The 18854-nt window shown below is 42.3% G+C and overlaps 1 long non-coding RNA gene across 1 annotated transcript in view; it reads right to left on the bottom strand.

Moving 5' to 3' along the window:
• LOC310648312 overlaps positions 1–5184 on the bottom strand; it is a 255610-nt gene extending 250426 nt beyond the window's left edge. Inside the window, exon 1 of the long non-coding RNA XR_014494061.1 lies at positions 5097–5184. This is a non-coding gene — a long non-coding RNA (uncharacterized lncRNA). The remainder of the gene's footprint in view (positions 1–5096) is intronic.
• Between the last annotated feature and the right edge of the window lie 13670 nt (positions 5185–18854).

The raw sequence follows: 18854 nt of genomic DNA, 5'->3' as shown, positions 1-18854 counted from the left end.
GTGTATTTGAGAGTTTGCCCCCTTTTTTATAAGGAATTTGGGAGGAAAACTTTTATTCTTTCTCCCTCCTCCCTTTTTTTTTCCTGAACTTTGATTCTGCTAGAAGAAAGAGGAAATCGAAACTTAAGAGATGGCTGCAAGGCGTGGGGGAGGTCCTCCAATTTCTAAAAGTGCTATTTCTTCACCTTTATCACAAGCTGCAGGGCAAGCTACAATGAAACCTACAGCACATCCACCATCCCCACCACCACCTGGATTTACATTGGCAGTTATTCAGCAAGTTGTGATGCAATCAACACAAGTATTACAGCAAGAAATAAAGGAAACAAAAGAAGAATTTGTTAATCAAAATAAGCAGATGAGGGAGGATATAGTGCTTGCACTTCAGGGCTTGGCTGCACATATTGAACGCCTGGATGTTTGTGTGGATTCAGTTATGGAATTGCTAAACAGAAAAATTTACCTAGAGATGTAGTGATTTACTTCTCCAGGAGATCAACTAGAAATGCAATCATCCAAGCTTTCTACGGGGAAAGATTTCAAATTGCAGGCCAAGATATTATAATTTTAAAGGAGATACCTCCTAAAATTCTTAGAAAAAGGAAAGACTTCGCCTTTTTGTCTGATGAGCTTAAGAAGCGACAAATTCAGTTTAGATGGGAAATACCCATTGGAATTGTGGTAAATTATGCAGGTACGAGGTATAGGTTGAACACAATTTCAAAAGCAAAAGATTTTTATACTAAGGTCCTTAAAGCAGGTTCACCACCGTCTCCTTGAGCTAAAAGAACAGAAGAACAGTTGAGTGAAGGGGCAATGTCACTGCCTCTTGAGGAGATGCAACAGGCTGAGACTATGGAGCAGAGTTTGGTGTTAAAAGAGGACCCGAGAGAACAGAGGATGACTAGGGCTGCATACAAGCGTAAGGAAAAAGAGCAAAAACAGAAGCTTGTATCTGGTTTAACTACACAAGATGCGGCTGTTTCGGAGCCCGTGGGAGGAGCACGCCCGAAGAGAGCAACAGGTGATCTTCAGGTCATGTTCCAAAGGCTCCTGGTCACCAGAGATGGTGAAGTTCCTGACATGGAATGTTAATGGTTTAAACTCACCACAGAAAAGAAAGAAAGTATTTTACTATTTGAAACAACATAAAAATGACATTGTTTGTTTACAAGAGACTCATATTGCTTTAAAGGACCAAATGTTTTTGGTTAATTCCCGGCTGGGAACACATTTTGCAGCCTTTGCTCCGGACAAGAAGGCTGGAGTGGTCATTTATCTAAGAAAAGATTTTTCGGCTAGATTAATTGAATCGGATATATAAGGGAGATATGTTAGTATTGAACTGTTGCTACAAGGAAAGAAAGTTCTTCTTATTGGATTATATGCTCCAAATCAACAACAGCAAACGTTTTTTAAATTTTTACATCAAAGACTAATCGAATTGGATTATAAATCTGTTATTTTGATGGGGGACTGGAATGGAGTTTTGGACTCATTTGAAGATAGGAAGGGATCTTCTAAAAACCCTCCTAATTATTTGAAACTGCCCAAAGCCTTTTTTGATTTGAAGGAGGATTTGGAGCTGAGAGATGTATGGCGGGAAAGGAACATGAAGGACAGAGATTTTACTTTTTTTTCGGATAGACATAAATCTTTCTCTAGGATTGATTTTATTTTAATTACTACTGATCTTCTCTCTAGGGTTAAGAATGTTAAGATTTTTCCTAGGACATTGTCGGATCATAGCCCTGTTTGGTTGGAGTTTTTTTTGCTGAAGATGATAATAGAAGATCCTGGAGAATGAATGAAAATTTATTCACAAATGAGGTGTTTTTGCAGAAATGTAGAGAACATTTGAAAGAATTTTTTGTTATAAATATGCATAAAGGTACATCGATGGGAATGGTTTGGGATGCTAGTTAAGCGTACATGAGAGGGGTCTTGATTTATATGAATAATGCTCATAGGCGTAGGCAAATACAAAAACGTAAAGATCTTGAGGAAGAGATTAAATCTAAGGAGAAAGATTTTATTTTGAATCCATTGGATAATAATTTAAGGACCTCGATACATTTATTGAAAGAACAATTTAGTATGTTAATAGCTAACCAAGTAGCAACTAATTTGCTTTATGCTAAGCATAATGCCTTTTGTAACGCTAATAAGCCTGGTAGGTGGTTGGCTTATCAATTAAGGAAGAAACAGAAATTACGTACTATAGATAAAATAGAATATAAAGGAAAAGAAGTCTATCAACAAAAAATGATTTAGAGGAGTTTCTTAGATTTTTACTCGAAATTATATTCTAGAGAAAACATACAAGCTTTAGATATAGATAAATATTTACAGGAAGCACATTTTCCTAGGCTTTCAAAAGAACAACAACTTGAGATGAACTGTTTAATGACATCAGAGGAAATCTCTTTAGCTATTAAACAGTTGAAAGTGGGCAAGGCCCCGGGAACAGATGGATTAACAGCAATTTATTATAAAACATTGTTGGTTTAAATGATTGAACCTTTAAAGATGTTGTTTAATGAAATTCAGACTGGAGGAGTAGTTCCTCCATCTTGGAGGACAGCCTTTGTATCGTTGATTCCAAAGGAGGATCAAGACCTTACTCAACCTAAAAATTATAGACCTATATCACTTTTGAATATAGATTATAAGATTTTTGCTAAAGTATTGGCTAATAGATTAATGCAAGTTTTAAAGCAAATGATTCATAGTGATCAATCGGGATTTATATCTGGTAGGTATATGAAATATAATGTAAGACAAATTGTAAATTTGCTTGAATATCTGGATAAAAACAACCAAGTCCCTGCAGCGTTGATATTTTTGGATGCAGAAAAAGCTTTTGATCAATTGAATTGGCAATTTTTATTAAGAGTTGTTGAGGAAATGAATTTTGGAGAAGGATTTTTACATTCTATTAAAGCTATAGATCAACAACAAACTGCACAAATTATAATTAATAGGGGGTTAACAGAGATGTTTAAAATTGAAAAAGGTACAAGACAGGGATGCCCCCTATCACCATTGTTGTTTGTATTAACGTTGGAGATTTTATTAATTAAAATTCGAGAGTCTTCTATGATAAAGGGAATTAAAATAAAACAGAATGATTATAGATTGAGAGCTTTTGCTGATGACTTGGTTGTGACTTTATCTCAACCGATACAATCGGTTATAGATTTGATGGAAATTATAACTCCGTATGGTAAGGTTTCTGGGTTTAAGGTAAATAGTAATAAGACCAAGACATTGTCTAAGAATATGTCTATGAGTGAAAGGGAAATGTTAATCAAATTAACAGGTTTTGAAATAGTAAAAAAGTTAAGTATTTGGGAGTGTATATTGCAGCTTCAAATGCAAAATTATATAAGAATAACTATGAAACACTATGGGTGAAGATACAAAAGGATTTAAATAATTGGAAAAAATTACAATTATCTCTATTGGGAAGAATTGCAGCTGTTAAAATGAATGTTCTGCCGAAGTTTCTCTTTTTGTTTCAAATGATACCTATATTGAAAAATTATGCCAACCTTGATGAATGGCAGAAGGGTATTAATAAATTTATCTGGGCGGGGAAAAAACCAAGAGTCAAATTTAAGATTCTGCAAGATGCTAGGGAAAGAGGGGGACTCAAGGCGCCTAATTTGAAATTGTATTATGATGCGGTGGTTTTGACATGGGTTAGCAATTGGCTTAATCTAATTAATAAAAGAATACTTCACCTTGAGGGTTGGGACTTGGTATATGGATGGCATGCATATTTGCTTTATGACAAAAAGGTAGACAGGGCTTTTAAATCTCATATTCTTAGAAGCGCTTTGTTGCGTGTCTGGAAATAGTATTATTATAAGTTAAATTATAAAATACCGATTTGGGGAATTCCCGGACACGCGATAGAAGGTGTATCTATGGGAGTGAGTTTGGATATGGTTTCATATAAGGAATTACTTAGATTGGAAGGGAATAATTGGCAACTTAAATTATTAGTTGAGTTAAAACAAGAAAACATAAATTACTCTTGGTTCCAATACACCCAACTGAAAGCTAGGTGGAAGCTGGATCAGAAGGTTGGCATTACAATTATAGATGAAAATTTACTAAAACAAATTAGAGATTCAAATCGTGCGCATATAAAGAGGATATATAATGTTTTAATTGAATTGGACTCGGAAATGGAATTAGTTAAAGATTGTATGATAAAGTGGGCACAAAACATACAGGAACCAATTCCGTTGGATATTTGGGAGGTAATCTGGGTTAGAAATGTTAAATTTACTCAGGCTCAAAATTTAAGAGAAAATTTTTATAAAATGTTTTATAGATGGCATCTGGATCCCAAGAAGTTGTCTAACATGTATCCTAACCTACAGTCTAAATGCTGGAGATGTGGTAGTTTAGATGCTACTTATTTTCATATGTGGTGGACTTGTAGAAATATAAAAGCTTTTTGGATTAAAATTTGGTGGAACTTTCAAAAGATTTTTAAGAGAAAGATAAAGTTTTCTCCGCAATTGTTTTTATTGGGTATTGTTATAGATTGTGACACTAAAGAAACTAATTTGATGTTGAATTTGATAGCAGCACGGTTACTGGTGGGACAATATTGGAAGAAGGATAGTTTGCCTTCTATAGAAGAATGGGTACTTAAGGTATCGAATCTTGCAGAAATGTCTAAGATTTCTGCTTATTTGAAGGATCATTCGCAAAAAAGATATATTTCAGTTTGGAGGAGATGGATAGATTATATTCAGAATAAATATGGGACTAAAAAGTTCCATTTAGCTTATGAGTAGATCTTAGATTTTTATTAATTTCAGTATTAGTATTGATTATATTTTGTTTAAGTTATTATTATTATGTTTCTAATAATTTGAATGTATCAATGTTAAAGCACATTATGAATTTGGTTAATTTTATAATGGATAATTTTAGTTAGAATATGATTATTATATTTATGACCCTGTATTCAGCTCTGGGAAGTGGGGGGGAGGGGGGTTTGGGGTGGGGGGGGTTTGGGGAAGTTTTGTAAAAAAAAAAATTTGTAAAACTTTTTAATAATAAAAAAAGAGTACCGTATATACTTGAGTATAAGCCGACTCGAGTATAAGCCGAGACCCCCAATTTCACCCCCAAAAACTGGAAAAAGTTGGTGACTTGAGTATAAGCCGATCCGCCGTTCTGCAAGCCTCCGCCGCCGGCTGCTTCGTTCCGCAGCGGAAAGAAGCAGGCAGGCTGCTTCGTTCCGCAGCGGAAAGAAGCAGGCAGGCTGCTTCTTTCCGCTGCGGAAAGAAGGCTGCTTCTTTCCGCAGCGGAAAGAAGCAGGCAGGCAAGGCACGGAGATCCGGAGACCTGCCGACGTTTGGGGAGGTTTGGGGAGGTGCGCGCGCACCTCCCCAAACCTCCCCAAACTTCGGCAGGTCTCCGGACGGCGGCTGCTTGGGAGAGGTGCGCGCAATCCCGGAAGCACCAAAGCCTCGGCTGCGCACAAGTCCTCGGTAAGTTTTTTTTTGTTGACTGCAGTATAAGCCGAAGTGGAATTTTTCAGCCCAAAAAGTGGGCTGAAAAATTCGGCTTATACTCAAGTATATACGGTAGTTGATAGCAGGCATAATAGACAGGACCTGAGATTTCCTGTGCAGAGCGATAGGTTAAGGTATCCCCAAGCAAGACCCCACCCCATAGTTCGTCCGGCCAGTGTAGGACGGCCAATCCCCAGGTGTTAGGTCCATTGTGGGAAAAGGGGAGATAACATCGGCATGTCTCCGGTTCACACAGCGATGGTCGGGCGGCTCTTCACGCCTTCCTCTGAGAGTGTAGAAATAAACCAGGCATGGAGGTTACATTCCTTATTCCCTCCCTTGTTCTAGCTGACAGTTTAGGGAGAGAAAGTTCAGAGACAGATATAACGCAGGAAAACAAAATGTTACATTGTAGCGGATAGTGGAAGCAGAGGCAATAAACAAAAGCAAAATGTTACATTGTAGCAGATAGAAGAAGCACAGGCAATAAACCCTCGGGCACATCCCCCCTCCCCTTTGGGAGTATGGCAGAACCCAGGGAAAGGTGAGATTTGATTTTGGGTCAGAGGGGATGTTCTGTACCAGCCTACTACCGGCCCGGCAGAAAAGGCAGGGACAACCCCTTTACAAATGGCAAGAGGCTGGAACTAAGCCTGCCAAATTTATTAACATAAAACAGAGCAAAACAAGACACGAACCATGAAACAGGAGCTATTCAAACGGTTGCCTTCAGCAAACCAGCCCTCCCACGCATTCCCCTTTTAAACAGTTCAGGGCGTGGCTTCTCTCTGCCTCCTTCCGAGGTGCCCCATTGCCTTCCTGTGTTTACTCCTGATTGACTGCCTCCTGCGTCGGGCGTCCTTGAACAGGGCCAGCTGTGGGTCATCTTCATCCATGCTGTCAGGCTCACACAGCTGGGTCTGCGTCGTAACCAGATGGGAGGGGCCTGGCTGAGGGCTCTCATCTGCAAGCTCTCCAACACCCTCAGCAACCTCTCCAACACGCCCCTCCTCCTCCTCTGAATCGTCCGACCCAACTGCCGAACCCACAGGCTGACCCTGAATCACAACACTATCCCGCACCACAGGGCCCTTCCCCTGGGTCTGCCGATCCGGATGCGGTCGGGATGGAAATTGTTCATGAAAAGCGGTCACCAACGCAGGGGCATGAATGGCGGTCGCATCCTCCCAGGTGAACTCCTCTGGTCCGTAGCCTTTCCATTCAATCAGGTACTGGAAACGACCTTTCAGCCAACGGGAGTCCCTGATGCTGGTGACCTCGTACTCGGGGGTGCTGTCTCCATCACGAGGTCCTGATGGGGCAGGTTCCGCTCGGCGGAGTGGACAGGCCGGTTGCTCAAGGACCAACAGAGACTGATGAAAAACTGGGTGCATGCGCAGGGAACGTGGCAGAGTTAAGCGATAGGCAACCGGATTGATGACAGCCTCGACTGGGAACGGTCCTAAATATCGGTGATCTAACTTTCTCACCGGTCATGTTGACGGTAGGTTCCTGGTGGACAACCAGACCCGATCTCCCACTGATAGTGGAGGCATATCCCGCCTTGACCGATCAGCAAACCTTTTGTAATCGGCCTTGGCCTTTTCTAACTGACGTCGCACCAATCGATGGATCGCCTGTAACTCTGCCATGAAGTCGTTCGCTGCCGGCTCCGGTGAGTCCACGGGAGAAAGGGGGAAAAACAGGGGGTGATATCCCACATTGGCCAAGAACGGTGTCATCTGTGTGGAGGTGTGCTGCGAATTGTTAAATGCAAACTCAGCTATGGCCAGATAGTCCACCCAATTGTTTTGCTGCAGATTGACGTAGCAGCGCAGATATTCTTCCAGAATACCGATGACCTTCTCGGTTCCCCCATCAGTTTGAGGATGATGCACGGATGAGAGGCAAATCTTGATATCCAACGCATGCATCAACTCCTGCCAGAAGCGGGCTGTAAACTGGGCCCCCCTATCAGAGACGACTCTATCAGGGAGCCCATGCAGCCGAAACACCTGCTGAATGAACATATGACTAGTGGCACGGGCTGACGGTAAGCCGCGACAGGGGATGAAGTGCGCCATCTTGGTCAGCATGTCCACCACCACATACACTGTCGTAAAACCAGAGGATGGGGGTAAATCCATCATAAAGTCCATGGACACAGCCCCACAGGGTCTTTTGGGTGTCGGCAAGGGCTGCAGTAATCCAGGCGGGGCCCCTGTCGCTGACTTGGCCTGCCTGCATGGGATGCAGGAAGTGACATAGGACTGGACGTCGTGTTGGACTCGGGGCCACCAGAAGGTACGGGAGACCAGGTTCACGGTCTTGAACAGGCCAAAATGCCCCGCCGCCAGGTTATCATGACACTGGCTGAGGATGAGTCCCCTTAGTGACCCTCCCGGAATGTAGAGCCGGTCACGATAATACAAGAGTCCATCCGTGACTGTCCAAGAAGAATCTGGCCCCACCTCCTCCTTCCGCTGAACCACCCACACCTCCTGCTGCTGTGCCTCCCGGATCCGAGCCCGTATATCAACCGGCTCCCGCACCGCAGCAAAAGACTCGAAGGGGATCACCGTCCTGGGCAGAAGCTTGTCTTCCACTCGGGAATATTCAGGCTTCCTGGACAGAGCATCCGCTCTTTGATTGTACCCGCTAGGTATGTACCGAACTCTGAAGTCGAACCTCGCAAAGAAAAGAGACCACTGGATCTGGCGTTGGTTCAAATTCCGAGTGGTCTGCAGGCTTTCCAAATTCTGATGGTCCGTCCGGACCTCGATTTGATGCCGCGCTCCCTCCAGATGATACCTCCAGGCCTCGAACGCCACTTTGATGGCCAGCAGCTCCTTCTCCCAGATTGTATAATTGTGCTCCGAAGGGTTCAGTTTTCGTGAATGGTACACGCAAGGGAAGAGGGTACCGCTGGGTGTCGTTGCCTGGAGTAACACCACCCCAATGGCAATGTCTGAGGCGTCCGCCTCCACGACAAACGGCCGTTGCGGGTCAGGATGCTTCAAGATGGGCTCCTTCATGAAGGCTTCTTTCAAAGTCTGGAAAGCCCGTTGTTCTGGTGCGTTCCACTGAAACCGAGTCTTCTTCTGCAGGAGCCGGGTGAGGGGGGCTGTCAAAGCAGCAAACCCAGGGATGAAAGCTCGGTAATAGTTGGCGAACCCAAGAAGTCGCTGAACATCCTTCACACGACGTGGGGGTTGCCAACTCTGCAAAGACTCAACCTTACTCGGCTCCATGGCGATGCCTTCAGGAGAAATGCGGTGACCCAGAAAATCGATGGTCACCCAGTAGAACTGGCACTTCTCCAATTTGGCATACAGCCGATGTTCTCGGAGTCGCTGCAGGACCTGACGGAGAAGTTGATGGTGCACCTCTCATGATGGGGAGTAGATCAGGATGTCGTCCAAGTAGATCACGACAAACTGATCCAACAAATCCCGGAAAATGTCGTTCATGAAATGCTGAAACACGGCGGGGGCGTTGGTCAGGCCAAACGGCATCACCGTTTACTCAAAATGTCCATAACGAGTACTAAATGCCGTCTTCCACTCATCACCCGGCCGAACCCTGACGAGGTTGTAAGCTCCACGCAGGTTCAGTTTCATGAAGATCTTAGCCTCCCGGAGTCGGTCCAAGAGTTCAGGGATGAGGGGCAGCGGGTAACGATTACGCACCGTGATGGCATTGAGTTTCCTATAATCGCAGCAAAGCCGTAATTCGCCGGACTTCTTTTTGACGAAGAGCACGGGTGCAGACACTGGCGAATACGAGGGCCGGATGAAACCGCGAGCCAAATTCTTCTCCAGAAAGTCCCACAATGCAGCCAACTCGGGGTCCGACATGGAGTACAAATGCCCCACTGGGAGAGGCGCATCAGGGACTAAATCAATCAAATACAATCCTTCCATCTCCCCCACCATCCTATCAGTACCTATCCTTCCATCCCTCCCCCCATCAAGTCTCAACTGTCAGTACCTATCCTTCCATTCCCCTACCATCAGAGCTGATGAAGCTTCTTGAATAAGAAGCAAAAAGTTTTCTTATTCCTCAAGGAAAAAAACAGTCCAGTTGCTTTAAAAACAAACAAACAAAACCCTTTGAGACAACTATGACCTGGATGACTGAGAATCTCCACATGTGTCATTTGTGCCTTTCCTAGCTGCCCCCCACTCGAATCTTGCTAGCCTCACCTGGCTAGGACCAAAAGATTTTGTATAGCAAGGAGGATTGGCACACCAAGGGGCTGTGAATCACAGTAGGTTGCATGTGGAAAAATAAAGTGGGTGCACAAGTTTTTATCTGGGTGATTGCCAGTCTGATTCCATAGTAAAGCCAAAATAAATATATAAGGAGGCACCCATACTTTTTAATAGAAAGTCCTCATGAGTGAGGAGTTCTGCTCAAAAGTGACTAGCAGGATGGAGGTGCCTGTACCATTTCAAATATACAGTAACAGTCCTTACAAGTGAAAGGTTTGAAAACTGATTGGCGGGTAAAGATAGAGGAGCTCAGTATCTTGCTTAGGATGTCGCCTTGGGTGTACCCATACACCCCAAACTGAGCAGGCACACACATGTCAGGTAGGGAAAAAGGAAATGAGAACTTTGGCTTTGCACATTTCTCCAACCTCTCCATTGTGAAGGTTGCTAGACACCTGGGATAATAGGAAATTACCTGTTCAGGTGGTAAATGAAAAAGCAATATACACAGAATTGAAGAATGGACTAAGATAGTGGTGGTGAACCTATGGCATGCGTGCTAGAGGTGGCACTCAGAGGCCTCTCTGTGGGCACGCATGCTGCTGCTGCCAGCAGCTCCTGCAGGTCCATTAGGCCAACATGGTGGCCCGAGGCGGGGCCAAGGTGCATCAGGTGCGTGAGGGGAACAGGCTCCATGCACAGGCCAAGGGCAAGATCTGCGAGGGGGCCAAGATGACCAGCAGTGACCTGCTCTCCAATTGCAAGCAATAACAGATGGGATGGAGTAGGCGTGTCCGGCGGTCTGCATCACGTGCCTCCCCCTTCCCCTACTCCACCTGCTGCTGGAGGGCTGGCCCTCTATTGGGAGCAGACTGTGGAGCCCCAGAGTGCACCAGTTGAGGGGCTGGCAAGCTGTGGTTGTTGATGGACACCATTGGCCCCCATGTGCTCGCTGTCCTCTGTGCGGGGGCTGATGGTGTCAGGCAGCAGCCGCCCCAGCCTATGCCTCATCTTGCCTTGCCCTGCGGCAATGGCACCCCCACCCTGCCCCCTGCCTCACCCCATAGGATGAGCCTCCTGCCCACCACCCCACCCACCAAATACCCACTGGATCTCCCCCAACCCTGCCCGGCACCCACAGGTGTCCCCCCCCACGAGCAACATTTTTTTTTATCCCATTTATATCCTGCCCTTCTTCCAAAGACTCAGGGCGGCTTACAATCTAAGAAGCACAAATCAATGTGCTTAGCAATTGAGGTGGCCACACCCACAGCAGCCATGCTCACCCTGTCTGCCATGACCACCGCAGTCACACGCACCCAGTGGGCCACACCCCTCTCCCCGGAGGGCACCACAATGCTGATGTGGCCCTGGCACTTTGCGATAAATAAGTGGGTTTTGGGTTGCGGTTTGGGCACTCAGTCTCTAAAAGGTTCACCATCACTGGACTAAGATATGGTATGAGACTGATAATTTAATTTGGCAAAATGAGGGGACTTTTGTTTATAAAATATTAAAAAGGCTAAGGGGAAAACTAAAACCTTCACACTTACCCAACTGGTATTGTTGGGTTGAACTTTCAGAACCAGAAAAGAAGGAAGTAAGATAAGATAATCTTTATTGTTTTTTTTTTACTGTGGGCACAATGGCGCACATGAAAAATGAAATTTAGTTGCCCGCTCTCAAAGTGAGACACATACATGACACACACCCAAAACATACTACATACAACATATGTATAGACACACACCCCTACATATACATAACAATAAAATATTAAATACTGTCCAACTTGAATATATAACGGAAGGAGGAAGCCTGAAACTTCACAAGGTTAATGCTGTATGGAATGAAACTATGGTTGAATCTGGATGTTCTGCTACAGATACCACGAAGCCTCCTCCCAGAAGGTAACAAAGAAAACAGGTCATGAAGAGGATGTTTAGTGTCCCAGACAATCTTAAGGACCCTATTCAAGCAACGCTTCTGTGCTATGTCCTGGATGGGAGGGAGAGAACTGCCAATGATCTTTTCGGCCCTCCTCACCACTCTCTGCACCGCCTTACTGTCTGAAGCAGTGATGCTTCCAAAGCAGACTGTGATGCTGTATGACAGAATGCTCTCAATCGTCCCCTTGTAAAAAGTGGTCAGAACAGGGGAAGAAAGATGAGCTTTTCTCATGCGACGTAGAAAGTGCAGGCGCTGCTGTGCCCACTTCACCAGGTATTTGTTCCAACTCTCACATATTGGGGCCTGTTGGTAAGAAAATCAAGAATCCAGTTGCACAAAGGAGTGTTTAAGCCTAAAAGGCCCAGTTTGTCTACTAGATGCTGGGGAATGATTGTGTTAAACGCTGAACTGAAGTCGACAAACAACAAATGCATGTGAGTATTTCTTTCCTCTAAGTGCTTCAAGCTGATAATAATACTACAGTACAGCCAGCCACTGGGACGAATATACTAGGGGAAAGGAAAATTTATTAGAAGCCTTACAAGAGCTGGGACGAAAACCGTTAAAGTGGTCTGAATTCCAGCATACAGTCTGAAAAGAGGAGGAAACTCTGGACACCTTTTGTGCGCGCCTCCTTGAAACTGGTGTTGCTTATGTGCACCTGAATATTAATCAAAAGGACCAAAGAATCCTAGCATCCACATTTGTAGACCAATCTGCTAGTGACATGAAAAGTCATTTTCAGGCAGTAGTTTTCAATTGTTCATCTTAGGAAATCCCTGAACTACAATGGATTGCCAACTTCATATATGACCAAAGAAAAAGATTAAATGAGGAAGACAGGGGAAAAAACAGAGAAAGGGATAGGAAGCGAAGGCAAAGGGCTAAAAGAAAAGATTATTTAAAACTGTTTGCAGCCCTCTGCCAATACTAAAGGACTTGAGGAGAAAGACAACTTTCCATTATATGCTACTGGTACAGTATGGGGAAGGGGGACATTATAAGAGGGACTGCAGAGCCAACTCACACTGGAATTGCTACCAAATTCCTATGGCACCATTTCCAAGTCCCGCTGACAGACACTCTCCTGAGTTAGAATGCAATCCAGCACAGTCACAATGCCATGTCAGCTTTGAGGACCAATCTGACCCTGAAATGCAATGACTAGAAGTAGGCTAGCTGCACATCAGTGTCTAGCCCAGGCTACCAACAGCTGAAGTCCAAGATGATGAACCAGAACAACAGTGAACAGCGTGGTTGGAAATGGGTGACAGTATGAATCTTCTCTCTTCTATTTCATAACCACCTCCCTGGAAAAGATCCCCAAAGCAAGAAATCCTCCAAAAGTGAGAAGGGAGGGGACTACATCCCCACCCCTCCATAGACAGAAGTGGTGAATTAACTTTTAAGGGGGAAAGAAATATACTGAAATGAAATGAATAACATTATAGTCTGGATAAATCTGAAAATTAAGAAAACTGTTAAGATTTTACATTCTAAAGAGTTTTGATGAAACTATAAAAAATAACTCTTTGTTTGAAAAAGCTGGAAAATCAACAACTACTGACATCTAGTGGAGAATTAGAGCATACCAACTCAGAAACTGGCAAGATGCCCAGAAACAAAGAATAATCTGTTCCCTTGAGCTTTAATAACCCTCAGCCAAATAGAAAACAGCTGGGAACAAAGAAAGAAAATATACTGGGCCATCTATAAGCTCAAGAAGTGTCTGCAGAAAAAGAAAAAAATGACTCTTGGCTAATCTTCTAGGGGGGAATTTTCTGGAAGGCTTTAAGGTGGCTAAACATTCTGGACTGTAATTCTGACTGGTTGATAACTGACCCCTGAATAGAAGAACTGTTATAAAACACTACCTTCACTGATGCCTTGACAATTGGAAACTCATTGTGTTACAAAAACCATATATAAAGATAAGAACTATATAAGTTTTAGTTATTTGGATTCAAATTAGCTGGTTTGACAAGACTAATTATTGAGACTATGGTACTGGTGAAAGATTATTTGGAGGGGGGAGACAAAAGGGATATTCCATGCTTATCTAAAAGTGACAGGAAACCACATCTAATATCCCCTTCTGAAGGGTTTAGCCTGGAACATCAGAGATCTACAGGAGCAATATTCCAAGATAAGACAAATACTTTCCAGGAGGAAATCTATGCAATGCTATGACAGATTCAAATGACAATGTGTTCTGTACCAGCCTGCTACCGGCCCTGCAGAAAAGGCAACCCCTTTACAAACGGCAAGAGGCTGGAATTACGTCTGCCAAATTTATTACTACAAAAAACAAACAAGACACGAACCAAGATACAGGAGCTTTGAAACACTATCTGAGCGGTTGCTTTCAGCAAACCAGCCCTCCCCACACATTCCCTTTATAAAGAGTTCAGGGCGTGGCCTCTCTCTGCCTCCTTCCGAGAAGCCCCACAGCCTTCCTCTGTTTACTCCTACTTGACTGCCTCCTGCGTCGGGCGTCCTTGAACAGGGCCAGCTGTGGGTCATCTTCATCCACACTGTCAGGCTCACACAGCTGGGTCTCCATGGTGACCAAGTGGGAGGGGCCTGCCTGAGGGCTATCATCAGCAAGATCTTTAACCCCCTCAGCAAGGTCTTCAACACCCCCCTCCTCCTCTGAGTCGTCCGACCCAACTGCCGAACCCACAGGCTGACCCTGAATCACAACACAATGGTTCAAACCACGAGGAGATCAAAAACAACTTTGATGACATAAATGAGCACATCTTCAATCTAAACGTACAATTAAAAAACTCTCAGAAAACAACGATAAAGAATGAACAAACAAATCAGATAACAGAACACAAACTAGAAGAAAGTGAATTAAATAGGGAAGCTACAAATGAAGAGAACTACAACTTAACAGAAACAGAAAAAAATCTACAAAATCTTGCCACAACAATGAAAATGGAAAAGATTTTTTATTCATCAGGACTTCAAGACAAACTCGAGGATAAGAAAGAAGATTTAACAAAATGGAATATAGAGCTGCCAGGAGAATCACTAGATTCTGGGAGACAAAAAGCGTACATCCTACTCAACTTATCCTTCTTACTACCAACAATACTTACAAAAATACAACCCCCTGGCAAGCAAAATATACTAACTTGTAAAGCAACTTGGCAAAAGAAGAAGGCTACACTTAGAGTCAAGAGACCTGAGTCATCTTATCAGATGGAGTACTAGATGAGTAAACACTTGTTTGAATATGGTTAAAAGAATAGATAATTTTGGATATAAAGGGGCCCTATAGTAAGAGGGATAAGAGATATAAGTAGTATAGTATTTCTTATAATATATGAAATGTAAAAATATTGGGATGATATATGTGAATGAAAATTTTGGATATTTAAAGGTAATTAACTTGGAGAGAATAATGACTGAGAAGAATGATCTGAATACTGAGGGGAAATTATGCTTAAATAAGAATTTTGAAAACAGGACATACAGTGACCTAACAAGTGATTTTTGCAAATATAATTGAAACATAAGCCAACCAGAAAAGATGTTATAGGACTATAGATGGATGTTATAAGACACATAAGTAGTATAGTATCTTTTAAATATATGAAATATTTAAATATTGGGGTGGTGTAGGTAAATAAAAAGCTTGGAAATTTACGTAGATAATTTTGAGAAAATTATGACTGATAAGAAATGGCTTGAATAATGAAGGGAAATTAAGTATAAATAAGAATTTTGAAAACAGGATGCATAGTGACCTAATAAGATGACCTTTACAAATACAATTGAAACATAAGTCAACCAGAAAATATGCTATATATGGACATTATTGTTATTTGTATAAATACAAAAAAAATTATATCCAAACTTGTATGGATTGAAAATATTAAGAACTATATTTGTTTATTGTTGATGAAGGAGAATATTATTGGAAGAAGGGAAGATCAAGGAAAAAATACTATTAATTACAATTAATACTATTATAGAAATTAATCATTATTGATTGTTAATTAACTATTATTGTTTTTTTAAATATATGAACCCAAACAACACAGTGTTTACTAGGCACTAGGGATTGTTATTCTAAAATATTAATAAAATATATTTTTTGTAAAAAGTGGAAAGAGGGGCACATTACTAAGGCAGAATATCAGCAAATACCCTGAGCCTGCAAAGATGAAATGGGGAAAGCTAAGGCTCATAATGAACTAAGGCTTGTGACAAAAGTCAAAAATAACAAAAAAAGCTTCTTTCAACATGTAAAAAACAAGAAAAAAGTGAAGGAAATGATTGGTCCATTTGTAGGTGAAAGTGGCAAGAAGGTGACAAGCAACAGCAAGAAAGCAGAACTCTTTAACTCGTTTTTTTGCTTCTGTCTTTACACAAAGGGAAAAAAACAGACCAACCTATCAAAAATAGTGCCATGAAAACAGAATAAAAACACAAGTTAAGATAGGCAAGAAAATGGTAAGTGAGCACCTGTCCACCCTAGACGAGTTGAAGTCACCAGGACCAGATGGATTACACCCCAAGGTTCTCAAGGAACTGGCGGATGTGTTCTCAGAACCACTAAACTACAGTAGGTGGTACCTTGCTCAATAGTAGCAACTGTGAGAGGGATCTTAGACCCTTGGTAAGGCCACACTTAGAATACTGCATCCAGTTTTGGTCACCACAATGTAAAAAAGATGTTGAGACTCTAGAAAGAGTACAGAGAAGAGCAACAAAGATGATTAGGGGACTGGAGGCTAAAACATATAAGGAACGGTTGCTGGAATTGGGTATGTCTAGTTTAATGAAGAGAAGGACGAGGGGGGACATGATAGCAGTGTTCCAATATCTCAGGGGTTGCCACAAAGAAGAGGTAGTCAACCTATTCTCCAAAGGACCTGAAGGCAAGAGAAGAAGCAACGGATGGAAACTAAGCAAACAGAGAAGCAACCTAGAACTAAGGAGAAATTTCCTGACAATTAGAACAATTAACCAGTGGAAAAACCTGCCTCCAGAAGCTGTGAATGCTCCAACACTGGAGGTTTTTAAGAAGAGACTGGACAGCCATTTGTCTGAAATAGTATAGGGTTTCCTGTCTGATCAGGGGATTGGACTAGATGACCTCCAAGGTCCCTTCCAACTTTATTATTATTATATAACTTTTATTCATTAAACATGAAACTCAGTCAACTGAACACTCAAATTGATTGGCACTAATGGTTGACATGGGTTGCTGCCAGCATCCTAGGTATCAACCAGGTATCTCCTTAAAATGTAAGATGTTCCGAGTAGCGCAGTTTTTGTAGCTTTGCTGGAGTTATTGCAGGAAGCTGCAATTTCTTGATATATTTTGCAAAGTTTTTGGACATAGTTCCCAGTGCCCCGATGACAATGGGTATCACTGTTACACGTTTCATCCATAATTGTGCAGTTTTGATGGCCAGGTTGCGGTATTTCATAATTTTTTCCAGGTTTTTTTCTTCGACTCTGGCATCTCCTGGTACAGCGATATTAATTAGCTGTATGCTTTGGTTCTCTACGACTGCGATATCTGGCGTGTTGTGTTCCAAATGGCGATCTGTCTGTATCTGTATTTGGAAGTCCCACAAGATCTTCACCCTTTCATTCTCGACAACTTTTTCCACCCTATGTTCCCACGACTTTTCGGACACAGGCAAATCGTATTTTTTACACAATGCCCAGTGGATTAGTTTAGCAACTCGGTCATGTCTAGCTTTGTAATCAGTTTGCGCGATTTTGCTGCACTCACATATTAAATGTGAAACAGTTTCAACTTTGTCATTGCAAAGTCGGCAATTTGAATTGTCAGTAGATTTTTGTATCTTCGCTTTCATGGCATTAGTTTGTAGTGTTTGTTCTTGAGCAGCCAGTATTAAGCCTTCTGTTTCTTTCTTGATCGTTCCCATCTTAAGCCATGCCCATGTCAAGCTGTTATCACATTTTCCTTCAATGTTTTTCAAATGCTGTCCATGCAAAGCTTTGGTTTTCCATCTATTTAATCGGTCATCCAGCCGTTTTTCCTTATATTCTGCCTTTGTTTCTGTTATTTTTATAATGCTCTCTGTTTTCAAAGCCTGCAGCAATTTTTCTGTACTTTGATTCACATAGTCATTCAAACTTCGTTTTTCTTCTTCTACAGTTTGTTGGATTTGCAGTAGCCCTCTGCCCCCTATTCTTCTTGGCAGGTACAACCTGTCGATGTCACCTCGTGGATGTAGAGCATGGTGCATGTTCAAAAGTTTACGCGTTTTCCGGTCTAGGTGTTCCAATTCAGCCAAAGTCCAGTTGATAATTCCAGCTGGGTAGCGTATCACTGGGACTGCCCATGTATTAATGGCTTTAATTATATTTCCAGCTTTCAGCTTTGATTTTAGTATTTTTCGGACTCTTCTGATGTATTCCTTTTGTGTTGACTCTTTGACTTTTCCATTCAAGATGTTATCTGCTTCCAATATACCTAGGTATTTGTAATCATCATCCTTTGCTAGTGCTTTCACAATACTTCCATTTCCCAGTTCTATTCCTTCTATTTTTCCCATTTTTCCTTGTTGCATGGATAATATAGCACAATTTCCAAGTCCGAAGTCCATTCTGATAACACATCTCAAGCCAGCATGGCAAGATAAACCATCTACTATACATGGATGACTTAAAACTGTATGTGAAAAGCCACACTGAACATGAATCAATACTCAACACAATTCAACTGTTTAGCAGTGACATCAGAATGGACTTTGGACTTGGAAAATGTGATATATTATCCATGCAATGAGGAAAAACGGGAAAAATAGATGTGGCGGATCTTCTCCGGTGCAACAATCATCATTACAGGCGTTGCACCCTCCTGATGTATTGACACCGAAGGACTTACGAGATGCTCTGGATAAACATGCCCAGGTAATTTTGGAATCAATGGGTGATAAATTTGCACAGATGGAGGAGAAATTGGAGAAACTGGAGGAGAGAATGGAAGAGAGGATGGAACAGAAGTTCAGCGTGATGAAGGTAGACATTTTGTCTTCAGTGCATAAAGTGGCGGAATGTGTGGATGATTTGGATGAAAAAGTGGATGATTTGACTCAAAAGAATGCCATATTAGAAGCAAAAGTACGGGAGAATGAAGATTTAAGAGACA

This window comes from Vipera ursinii (assembly GCF_947247035.1).
Source record: "Vipera ursinii genome assembly, chromosome: W".
Lineage (NCBI taxonomy): Eukaryota > Metazoa > Chordata > Lepidosauria > Squamata > Viperidae > Vipera > Vipera ursinii.
Note: the sequence above shows the minus strand (reverse complement) of the source record. Positions and strands in the feature narration are given on the sequence as shown.